Below are 12,696 nucleotides of genomic sequence, written 5' to 3'. Positions count from 1 at the left end.
GCTTTTCACGTTAACTTGGTTAAGAGATCAGGTTGTAGTTTGCCGCCATGGGTCATGATTCTGCGCAGAGGTAGGTCTGTTGTTTAGACAATTAACGGTTTTGTAAAAAAGCAAACTAAATGGAATTCTGGTTTCCTTTGAAGATACAGGACGTAAGGGTGGTATTCTGTTTCCATTTGGTTGTCCAGATTTACATTCTGTTTCCGTTTGGTTTTCTGGGTTGCCATATGGATCAGTGTCGGTGGAAATAACCCAATGGAAATAGAATGTCACTAAATTTCTAGGCTCATAAAATTGTCAGTGTTCTGATTCAGCAACATTAATTAGAAATGCTTGTATTCAAAAGACCATTATATCAGGTTGACCTCTTGAAGGACTGGTAGCAATAGGCAAGTATTAAAAGGTGTGCTCTGATCTTCCCAGGCATCATATCAATTGGAAGACTAACATTCATTTTTGACTTTCATTCATATTACTATTAAATATAATTGATTCATATTGTAGGATTAGAGTGAATCTTTAACAAAAAAAAATGAACCCCTCCTACCTTTGGTCTGCGAGCAGTTAACATTTGGTCTGTAGGCCCCTGTCTGGCTGCCACTTTCTGCATTGGTTTCTGCTGCTGTGGTAACCAGGGCCACTAGGGCAGGGTAGCATGTCAGCAGGGGCCCCAGTGAGTACTCCTCATGCGGGGGGAGGGGGGGCCTTGCACTGCCCATGCAGCTGGAGTAGGGGGGACAGCTCATATCCCTGTGCAGCAAAGATCCTGGAGAACCAGTGTGGCCTGGGCCCAGCAATCAGTGTAGCATGTGGCTTCTAGACACTGAAGTTGGATACCTTTTCTGTAGTATATCAGCTACTCAAGGCTTTAGGAGCTAGAAGGATAGATAAGTGGTTGAGTAGCTAACCCAAATTGTTGCTGCTGAAACCTTGGTGTGGCTCACCTGATGCTTTTAAGTCTCTACACTACCAACTCTTTCTTGGTGTCTGATTTGTTGCCTTCATACATAAGCATCTTGATATTCCCACTCCTCCTTCATACTCTGTTTTTCACATCTTGTCCCTGAATCTCTCTTTACCATTGGATCATCTTCAAGAATCTTTTTTAAACCTCACTTTTTAATCCTCTTATCTGAGAACATTCATTTAAAAAAAAAAGTTTTTTTAGCAAAACCATAACCACATATTTCCCTTCCCTTCTTTTTTTTCCTTTTGCCTTTTCTCTTTGCCTTATGTTTTTCCCCTCTTAGTATTTTATATGTCATACACCACTTATGTATTTCTTGACACAGGCCCCTGACGCAACGTTTTTCCTGGCCTGACTGACCTCTGATGAGCACTTCAGCTTCAGAGCGCTTAAGTGCTGTATTGACATGCACCCCCGATTGGAGCATTTCAGAATTGCTGCAGTGCGGTGCAGCAGCTGTGCTCTCCAGCCAGAGGGCATGATGGAGGGTTGCTCAGTCTTCCACTATTCCTCTGTGCTTTGCTTTTCACCCCTCTCCCTCCCAATGGGGGATGGAGGTAAAGGATTGTGGAATAGACGGGGAACTCTTTCCTGGGTAGCTATCTATTCTCAGGAGACGTGCAAGGAATCCTTTTTTCCAGGGGCTGGAGGCAGGGGGGCACCAGATAGCATAGGCTTATTTAAGCTGGTAGCTCTAGACAGACAGGAGTCTCCTCATCAGCTTCATTTTCCCTTTATCCCTGCTCTGCAGCCAACATCTACTACATTAACTATTTTACACTGCCTGCCACCCCACCCCTTTTCTCCTGTAGTCAGCACAACTCCTTTCTCAGGCCTTCTTGTTCTGCCCAAGGCACAAAAATAGCTAGCCTTGCCTTTGCTTTAGACAGTTTTCTGTTCCACTTCATTTCTTAGGAAATAAGTGCTTTCATAAATAATTACATGCCATAACACTTACGTATTTTCCCACCATTTTAAAACTTTCCCCCCTCTCCCTTGAAATTGTTACCTAAGATGGTGTATTTTTAAAGGTTTGTTGACTTTTAGCACTTGGAACTTGAGTGAGCATTTTCATAAATCAGTATAATATTCAGTATTTTGTAATAAGAAACGGTTCAAGTTTCTTGATGTCATGGGTTATGTTCAGACTTGGCCGACATAGTTTGTCTAATTTCTTGATTAAAATTCATTTTAGTAATACTAAAATGAATACTATGATCACCTCGGTAAAGGTAACTGTGACATTTTTTGATGCATGTTTTCATTCTTTGTGATAAAAATGAAATGCAAAGAGGGAATTCAGAAGTGGTGTTTTCTTGTCAAAGTATCAAAAGTAGTGAATTGTAAAGGGGTACATAAGACTCATGAATTGGGGATATGCTGTCCAAAATACCTTCCTTTTCAAGGCCCACTACAAATGTTCCACCTTTAATTTGTGAACTTTTACAACCAACCCTCTGCAGTTTCATTCTTCTAAGTCTATAGGTTAGATGTGTAACACACCATTGAAGATACCAAAATCAGAGTTTTATATCCGAGTTATCGTGTTGGCAATAGATCAGTTTTATAAATCGTGCTTGCTTAATAAACTTAAGAAGTATGTATACATGATCTGAGTTTTGCAAATTGAACTTGATAGCATAAATATTAGTCATGCACATGTTAGCAAGATCAGAATCTGTATGTTGGCATGCATGCTTGTTCATGTAAAATGTGTGAAAGGTGGGGTTGTGTGGCATTGCCTAAATTTATGTCAAGGAACTCTCAGTGGTGTCCTTCCACAGATGTACAGGACTGCCATATTCACATTTATCTAGATCCTCTTGCTGGTATTCAACTCCCTAACCCATTTCCACCAGGATTACTTGAAATGCTTCTTTTATATGAAGAGCCTGCCAAGAAATTTTGATTTCATTCTCCCCTGAAATGTGAATATCTCTCAACAAAAGATTGTATTGCTTTGGGTCAGTGAAGGTTTTACAGTTTTCATTATATTATCATTTGTGGCAACATCAGCAAGGCAATTTGTGACACACACTGTATACCTTTTTTAATTGTCTCATAGCATACTGCCATACGGCTATTGCATTACTTCTTTTTTAAACAGCCTGCCATGTGTTTCCTTCTTTTCTTCATAAAACATTATGTGCTTCTCCATTTCAGATAAGGCAACATGTTCAGTCCTTTAAACTTCGCATTATCTAACCTGCAGGGCTTGGGTACCCACAGGCCCTTGGGTATTCATCAGGGAGAATTAACAGATTTCTTTTGACATGTACATCATTTGTTTCTAGTTTGTAAGTGTGCGAGGTACTTTTTAAGCCATAACTGATACTGTGTATTTTAAAAGGTTCTGAAGTCCTTCTCTTTTATAATTTCTTGCCCTAGTCGATGTGTTCATATTTATAGTTAGAAAGGAGCAGATTTTAAGGTGGAGGATGATGCAAGATTCAACTGGACACATAAAAATGAGAATGACTGGTAGGCTCCAATACTGCAGCAAAGGATATGGAAAGTTATAGTGTATCACAAGATTTATATGAATTGATTTAAAAAAAAATGCTAATAGTACACCGACGTATGGCAACAGAATTATTACATGCATTTTTGGGACACTATTATGCTACTGTATTCAGGTCTGATGAACCCTTACCTGTAGTAGAGAGGTGGTTAGCTTTGTTAGTCTCAAGCCAGGCAAGTAGTTCAAGGTGGTATAGAGACTTAACTGATTGTGAGGCATGAGCTTTCTTAGATAACAATCATCAGATGTTCTGAATGGAAGGGAAGAACGAAAGGGTTTTGTATAGAAGAGAAATGGAGGGGAGGAAAGGACACTGCTAATAGAGGTAAAAAGTGAGCTAATCAAATCAGTTGGAATGAGCAAATCGGCACCTTGGGGATAGTGTAGTTAACAGTCCAAGTAATTGGATAAGAATCCTGTTGAGACTAGGTGCATTGCTACATCAGTCCGATATTAGATTGGCACCAAGATAAAGAAAATTGTCTGTATCTGTCCAATGTGACTTATTAATTTGTGTGATAAATGTCCGTGCATGCGCACAGCTGCAGCCACAATGCAGCACATGGGCAGCCAGGAGCACACCTGGCAGTGTGGTGAGCGGCTTGCAGCTGCTAAGTCTGTTGTAGTGCAAGAGGAGGGGAAGGGAAGGGTGTTGGGTTATAGATCAAGGCCCTCGCAGTGAGGCAAGAAGTGGGGCTGGGGCAGGTGCTGCCCAGCCGGAATGGGGAGGGGCGCAGGACACAGCTACAAGTGGCTTGTCCATGAGGCAGGGAGGGCATGTGCCCCCAGATCTGTGCAGCACTGCAGATGTGGGCTTGAGCTGAGGTGGTCGCGGGACTGAGCTGCAGCTCATCTGGGGGGCACGGGAAGGGAAAGGGGGGCAGCTCCTGCTGCTGCGCGTGGATTATCTGATGGCTCCCGCTGCTCATTCAGGAGTGCATGGGGGGGCGGGGAAGAGGCCCCCAGATCTGCCTAGCTGGGAAGAACTCAGCTCAGCCCACCCTGCATGTGTCCCTCTCCCTGTACCATCCCAGACAAGCAGCAGGAGCCACCAGACAAACACCAGATGAGCTGCAGCCCACCCCATACTGTGCAGTTCTGGGAGCCACTTGCAGCTCTGTCCTGCACCCCTCCCAGTCCTGGCTGGGCAGTGCGAGCCCTAGCCTCACTCACTCCCTCACCATGGGGGCCTTGATCTGCATCCCTCACACCCTTTCCCTCCCCCCTCCCCTTCCACCACAACAGACTTACCAGCTGAATGCTGAAGAGCTGTGTATCAGAAATCAGATTGGTATTGGCTGATATGCCTCCTTAAAAATTGGCTATCGGTATTGGCCTCAAAAATCTATCAGTGCGCTCCTAGTTGAGACCATAGTTAACATGGTCTGGTTTTTAGATCATTTCATGTTTTACAGTTTTATGTTCAAGTTAGTTTTTAAAATGTTTTTTTTTTCTTCTTTATTTTGAGGTCAGTGATGACATGTCCAGGGAGGTTTAAAGTGTTCCATTACCAGCTATTATGTGTTTCTGAACTGTGTTGAATTGTTGCTTATTCATTTTTTTACGTAGGGATTGACCTGTCTGGCCAGTGTGGATGGCAGAAAGCCAGTGTAAGCAGGCATTAAAGACATTGGTGGTGGAGCAGGTGAATGAACCCCAGATGTTAAAATTTGGTTTGATCTGGTGATGATATGGTTTGTGTTCATGAAGGGTCACAAGTGGCATCTGGGTCTGTGACATGGCCTGGTGGTTTGGTGAAAACAGGAATTGGGTAGCCTGTTGCTGGGGAGATGTTGTTTGAGGTTGGGGGGTTGCCTGTAAGTCAGGCATGCTTGTGTCGTTCCCCCCCCCCAGCTACCTTGAGATGGTCATAATTTTCAAGGAAAGTCTGGAAGTCATTAATGATGTGTTCAAGCTGGGGGCTGGAGGTGATGATGAGAGAGATTCTGTTGTCTTCTGTTGGTATAATATGGCCTGCAGGCTGGGTTCAACCTGCCAGGCCATTCTGTCCAGCTAGTGGAGCCCCTCTAAAATTTAGACAATTGTTACTGGCTGGTGGCTGCCTGTCTAAAAGCTGATGAGGTGCCAGCAGCAGGAGGAGCTGGCGGCAGGTCTCATAAGCAGAAAGGCCCACCTGCTTCCCCCCCAGCTCCCAACCAGAGGCTTCTGACCTGGGACCATATGGGTGATCCCTAGCCTTCCCCCCGTCCAAGAGTGGAAACTCGGGTACAAACGGCAGAGGGGAAGACCGCCGGTGATTGCCCCACTTCATGGGGCTCACAGGACTCTGGCTCTGTGCCTCCATGTACCGCTCCTGACTAGAATGTCAGGAGCACCATGTGGAGGCATGGAGCTGGCCCAGCTGAATGGCACAGGACCTCCCATGGCTCCTGGCACTCTAATGTACCACTGGGCTGGCTCCATGCCATGCCCTGCAGGTCCTGGCCATGCATCTGGGAGCCACATGCTGTCAGAGCCATCCCAGCCCATCCCAGCAGCACACAGTTCCTAGCTACATGGCTGGGACTGCAGGACACAGCACAAGCTAGCCAGGAACTGTGAGGGTTGGGCTGGGCTGGCTCCACGCTGCATTGTGCCGTCTCAGTTTTGCAGCCAGGAACCGCAGGGGCCAGGCTGGCTCCACTAACATACAGTTCCTGGCTGCATGGCTGGGACTGCAGAATGCAGCAGGAGCCAGCTTGGCCGCCATGGTTCCTGGCTGGCTCCATGCTGCACCGTGCAAGTCCCAGCCTTGCAGCTGGGAACTGCATGGCACAGCATGGAACCAGCCTGGCCGGTCCCTTCCTGACAGTATGCCCTTCTCCCTCCCTCCTTCTCCCCTCCCCCCCCCCCCACACAAAGTTGTACTTCTGGGGCAATGGGAGGGACTGCTGGTGGCAAAGGTCAGGGGTTAGGGGCAGGACTTCTGGCTACAAGGTGGTGTCCAAGAGTTGAGGCAACTGTCACGGGTCAGGGCTACCTATGCAGCACTTGAGAGCTCCCCAAAATTTGTTAAGCAGCCCTCCAGCCAAAATAATTGCCTATGGTATAGCAGGTCAGAATGAGGTCCGAGTCTAGTTGTGTTGATTTGAGTGGCTAAAGTTTGGGATTGTACTGTAAATGTAGGAAGCCCTGTTCCAGATCCATCAGGTGTGTGCATCCCAGGTGGTGAGATCAGAACAGATAGTTCTAATATAGAGCAGGGGTCAACAGCCTTTACTAAAAGCAGGCTTGTGATTTAACCAGTGTTGAAGGTCACTGATCCTGACTGCCTCCTCAGCTCCGTGCTCTCTGCCTAAGGGCTACTGTCTCCCCACAAATTTCCCCCCTTCTCCCATACCCCTATTGCAGTCTCTGCAGCAAAGGGGACAAGGATTTTGAGTGGCCAGTTTGGAGGCAAGGGTAGGCAGAAGCTGCAGTGGCTGGGGCAGGGCATGAGACTGAAGTTGAAGCATGTTTTACCAGGAACCATAGGCTGTTAGTAAAAATGCAGGTAGGATCTAGCAGAAGCAGGGGGATTGGATGGTTGTTCTTAAAGCGTCCAATGGATCAGATGTTTGGAGGCATGATCCAGTACAAGTTGCTGACCCTAACATAGGATGAAAGACGGTCTTCTGGCTTCCAATACAATGTGGTGGTGATGCGACCATTACAGAGTTACAAAATGATGTCCAAGAAATGAATTTACTGAGTGAGTCAGCAAAAATGGTTCAGTTTTAGAAAATGTTTCAAGTGTATGCAAGAACTATCAGTCTTCTGCTTTCAAGTTGCATTAGAAGTTTTGTGTCTTGCAATTCATGGTCCTCTCTTCTTTTTCTGTTATGACATACTCGTTTCGAAATTTCTTCTACCTTGTTGCTGTTAGTCCTTCTTTGTGGTACAGCTTTGACCTCTTTTCTTCAACAACAGCTTTCTAGCAAGAAAAGTGGCAGCCATTCTTGACCATATTTCCAAGCTGGGTGATCCGTCTGTCTCAAAACACTCCAGAAAAGGACAAGTCTGTTGAGAGGAGACAATCCTGACAGCTTTTGAACTTGCTGGAATTTCATGTTAGAGACACTAGAGAAGAGGAGGAGGAAGCTATTTATGTGAGACCCTGGAGAGAGAGATTAGAAGTTTTTCATACGAGCTGCTGAACTCCTGGTTTTGCTTATATTAAGTTCCTCCACAGAAATGTATTTAATGTTCATAAAGTTTCATCGTCTCCTCCAGGAAAGGAAATATCTTCAAGGAAGCACGGGAAAGCAGTTGCAGAATACATTATTTTATATATAAAATCAATCCCTATCCCAGAAGAAGGTTTTCTTATAGCAAACTGGAAGTTTTGAAGACAGTGTGTTTTTTTGAACATATTCTGCAACTGTTTTCTAATGCTTCCTTGAAGACATGCTTTCTTTCCTGGAGGAGATGATGAAACTTTATGAACATTAAATAAATTTCACTCATTAATATATATATTTCACTCTTACATTTGGTACCCTCAGAAAAGATTTATTATGCATCTGGTGAAATCTAGAGTTGAAGTAAAGCAGAAAAATTAAATTAACAGGTACAAGTACAGAAAACATTTCCCTTTTCCAGGGATGTTTCCTAGCTAGTTCAGAAAACCTTGGGCAATCAATTAGGAAATCTTAATTCCCTTTTTACCCTAATCCTGTTTCTCCATTCCTCTGGAAAACTTTAAAAGCTTATTCTTCAAGTTATACATTAAAATTCATAGTTGGTTAGAGATGAAAAATATTAATATTTGTGAAATGGCACTTGAGGATGTCTTCTATTCCCTCTGAAGAAGTAAGTCTATTGCTTACAAAAGCATATTCTATGAATCTTTGATGTAGTTAGTCTACAAAGTGCAAAACTACTTTGCTATGTCCATTGCCTCACCAGTATATCTAGCAAATTTATTTGTGAGCAGACATCTGATTGAATGTGAGTATAATGATAAATACTGAAAATATTTTATATTTCCAGTACTGAGGGCATTCATTCAGGGCATTAGCCTGCTTTCCTTCAACTTATTAGCCTTCATTTTCTTTCATGTTATAGTAGCCTCTCTCATGTCAAGTTGAGTCCATTTTCCCAGCACAGGAAAATCACAAGAGGAGGCTGTTGTAACAAGTTGGGGGGGGGGGTTGGGTTTTGTTTTTTTTGAGGGAAACATTAATGGGCCAGTGATGAATTAGCAGAAGAGCATCCTTATTCCTTGTTAAAGAACTGGTACTTCATAGTGTTTCCAATTGTACTTGTTACTGGGGATGCTGAACAAAACCTATGGGCAGCAACGGCGAGAACTGACTGCTAGGAAAGGTCAAACCTATTCCCACAGTGTTTTATACCAACACCAAACGAGTCCCAGATTCAGCACAACCTTAACAGAGATGCATGGGTCAAGCTGGACAGACCAACATCTGGATATGGATGCTTCAAAACAACATTTCACAAGATGAACATCATGGACAGCCCCCTGTGTGAATGAATGTGGTGTCCAACAAATTGCACAGCACTTAGTCAAATGCTGCAATCTTTAGAAATGCTTACATGGGGCATATGGGATCTGGACCTGGAGTGATACCAAAAAGTGGCTTCTAGATTTGGAAGTTGATAACTGAACCCATATGAGAGAGAAATAAAGAGCTGACCAGTACTGTCAAGTGTCAGGTTGGCACAAAAGGTTCAAAGTGGGTGCATCTACGTGAGGCACTTTACTGTGCATTAGACTTAACTTGCTGCGCAATAAATTGTCACTGTCTGTACGTTCCTGGCAGTTGGGGCACAGTAAATTAATTTACTGCTGTCAGATAGTCCCATGATACAGGTAAGTAAATAGATGAAAAAACTAGAACCAAAAAGGAAGTGATGTTCTTTTGCAAATGTATTCTGTGCTGCCAAGTACACTGTCAACTTAAACATTGATTTTGTTTTACAAATGAATAGGAGGTAGTTTCAAGTGCCTTACCAATCACTCCTCAGCCAATTTGTGTTTTTTATAATCCTATGGGTTTTAAATGGTGGTTCTTCCCTCCTCCCCATTTCTGTCCCCCATGATACTGTGGAAAAACGTTCACCCAAAGATACTTCCTCTCTACTTAATTTTAAAACCTAAAATAACACGTTGTCAAATACAGAGTAATTTAAAGTAGTAGTTTTGTTGGAAAATAAAAGAGAAGGGTCATGGGTTATTCTAGTGGCCTTAAGCTAATCTATCAAGCTGTTTTATTCTAAACTGGTACTTTTTCACTGCTAGAACTAGCCAGGCACAAATTCTGACTTCAGAAAGCCTAGCTTTCAAAGACTGTATTCAGATTGTAGTTAATGTTCTGCTATTAAAAGTTCTGTCCCCCATTTTGGATAAAATACATCTCCTTATCCAAAAAAGACTTTGTAGCTAAAAGAATGAATACCCTGCAGATTCTTCTGATTATGTTTCTTGTCAATTGATTGGAAATGCAGGTGATAAGACTGTTACTCGTCTTTAACTCTGTTATCCCTTCATCCATGTACTAAATGCTACCTAAAAGTACTGAATTTAGTTTAATTTCTAACGAGTCAGGAGAAGTTTCTTTTTGAAGTCTGTCTGTGTACTCAGGGGCAACCCATAGGGGATGTATGTGCACCCCCCCAACAGCGCTGGAGCACCCCCATCAGGCCCTGCTAAGCCAGCAGGAGGGGGGCAGGCAGGAGCACCAGTGCACCCCCTGCAAGCGCTGGCCGGGGAGCAGAGCCATCAGCAAAAGCGACCACATTGCTTCCAGAAGTAGCCGTGGGAGTTCCAGAAGCGGCGCGGCCGCTTTTACAGCGAGTGGGATCAGCTGCTGGGGCCCCCCTGTCAGTTGCTGACTCAAGAGGCACCAGACACCCATGCATGTACTGATGGCCCAATAATTAAAGTAGCTTGAATGATTACTTTCTGTTCTTACTCATTTTGAGTACTGCATTTTCCCACAACAAATTATATGCATTCCAACACTGAAGGAAAGCAATGTGAGCAGGGATTTAAGAGAACTGTTATAGGTAGAAACTGTCAATTGTAATGCCATAGGTCTGAGGAAGATCATTAAACAGACCCATATGAGTTTTCATTGCAGCATGCACATCATTGTTCAGAATACAAGATCAGCTGTCATAGGGCTCATATCTGAAAAGCCTATGAAAGATTAATAAACTAATTACCTTGAAGCAGTCAGTAAAGTCAATCTATCTGGAGAAAATTAAACTGGGCACATCTATACATGCAGTTAATGCACAGCAATAAACTCTGGAGCATATCACACCAGAGTCTATAGCTCCTGGGCTCCACATTCAAACGTGCACCAGGAGCTACAGCATAGTGAGCTGAGTCAGAGGAGCCCCTGCTGGCAGGGGGAGGGGGCAGGCAGTCAGCTTGCCAGCCCAAGGCTGCTCTGACCCAGCTCAGCATGCTACAGAGGGGCTGGCCAGCAGGCAGCCCCTGCACTGAAACACACTCATGCCCTGGCTAGTCCCATTAGCATCTACATGTGCATTGTGGCAGAGTAAAAAATATTTCCTCCAGAGGGTAGTATTTACAAGTACTAACCTATGATAGAGTTAATTAGTTTACTCCATCCTAATAGCACTGCATTTGTAGATGCTGAAATGTTTACTGTAGAGCTAATTCGGCAAATCTACAGTAAGCGTCTCATGTATATGAATCCTGTAGCTATCTGGTCATCATCCCACCATTGCTATAAACTAGAATTTGTATTGACTTCCTGTCATAGAGTTCTCAACCATGAGGCAGGTGATACCTTTTAAAATGCATATTTTCCCCTCTTCCAATGGCTGAGAGTTGTTATGGCTTCCAAAAAGGGACGTGCTTTCAAAAGGGAACTAAGTTGCACCTGCCTGGTAACTTCGTTTTCCTGTGGGTGCTGTGTCCAGGAATTAGACTTTACCTCTTATGGGGAGCTTGGATACTTGAGTGACGGGAAGCTATATATTGTTTCAGTCTGTTAAAATTGCAGTTCTGGCAGGGGAGAGTAGTTACTGTAGAACTAGTAAATAGTTGGACTAAAATAAGTCCTGTTGGACAATTATGAGAGACTGGTAGGCTTTTACAGCAAAATGAAGAACTCTAAATATTTTATAAGATAAACAGGTAAGTTCTATTTTTATTCTCCTTTGTGGTGATGACTCCAATTTGTGATGTGTATTAATTCATCACATTAAAATTATTGTCTATTTGTTTAAGTTTAGCAAAAGTACAAATAAAGACATATATCTATAAATGTAAAATGTTCATTAAAATATAGAAGAGTTGGAAAAAAAAAGTACCTAAAATGCAACTAGTTCTTTTCCCGCTCCTTTTAGGGCATAAACTCCTATTTAGTATTTGTATCGTTTCATAATTTAGAAATGCATGACCATTCTGGTCTTAGATTCTTATCCTTGATTATCGTCACTGCATCTTGGCATCGAATATCCTAAATATTAAAGTTGCTTTAGTGAGAGTGCTTTTTCTTATGAGCATCATCACACAGTAAAATAAAAGGATAAAAGCCAATCTGTACATAACTATTTTAGTTAATAGTGTATTTATCTGTGGCCTGCTTTAGGTCATTCAAATTTGAGCTTACTGAGTTCACATTGCAAAGTTTTTAAACTCCTCTGAGTTACGCGTATGCCTTTTATGGTGTGTACTGTATGTCCCTATCATCACAAATAATTTCTTTACTGGAGTTACTGATGACTCCTGGAAAACCCTTTTTAAAACATTCTGTGGAAAGAGTGTTTTTTCTTGCATTCTGAGTTTTCTGATACTTTTACAAATTTTTCTGGGTTTTTTTTTAAATGTTCCAGGGATATTGTCTACTAGCTTAATATTATGCTGTTGTTTGTTTGAGAGTTAGCAGCGATTCTGGTGCTGTATCAGCCTAGAGCAAGAGACAGGCCTTGTCTTTTGGACATTTTAGTCTCCAAGATGGGTTCATTTTCATCTAGAATGGTGCAGTTCAAAATGAATCGCTTTAACAGAGTAATGCTAATGAACTAAGGACTTTTCTTATTCCAGAGTTTCAATTAATATTAGTTAGACATGAGATGAATTCTTAAATGGTCTTTCTGAGACATAACCAAAACAGGCACTTTTCTGATCCATCAGATTTGATTTTTTTGTTACATGAACATTTCCCATTTAGGAACTTGAAGGACGCAATCATTCAATGTGTAGGTTACCAAAACCTTTACACCA

General features: G+C 42.8%; 1 protein-coding gene across 5 annotated transcripts in view; it reads left to right on the top strand.

Annotated features, from left to right (window-relative positions):
* BRD1 (bromodomain containing 1) overlaps nucleotides 1-12,696 on the top strand; it is a 112,501-nt gene that overhangs the window by 73,476 nt on the left and 26,329 nt on the right. The window lies entirely within an intron of this gene.

This window comes from Crocodylus siamensis, chromosome 4, assembly GCF_052110815.1.
Source record: "Crocodylus siamensis isolate JL-2025a chromosome 4, ASM5211081v1, whole genome shotgun sequence".
Classification (NCBI taxonomy): domain Eukaryota; kingdom Metazoa; phylum Chordata; order Crocodylia; family Crocodylidae; genus Crocodylus; species Crocodylus siamensis.
This window is presented reverse-complemented; position numbering and strand designations above follow the sequence as displayed.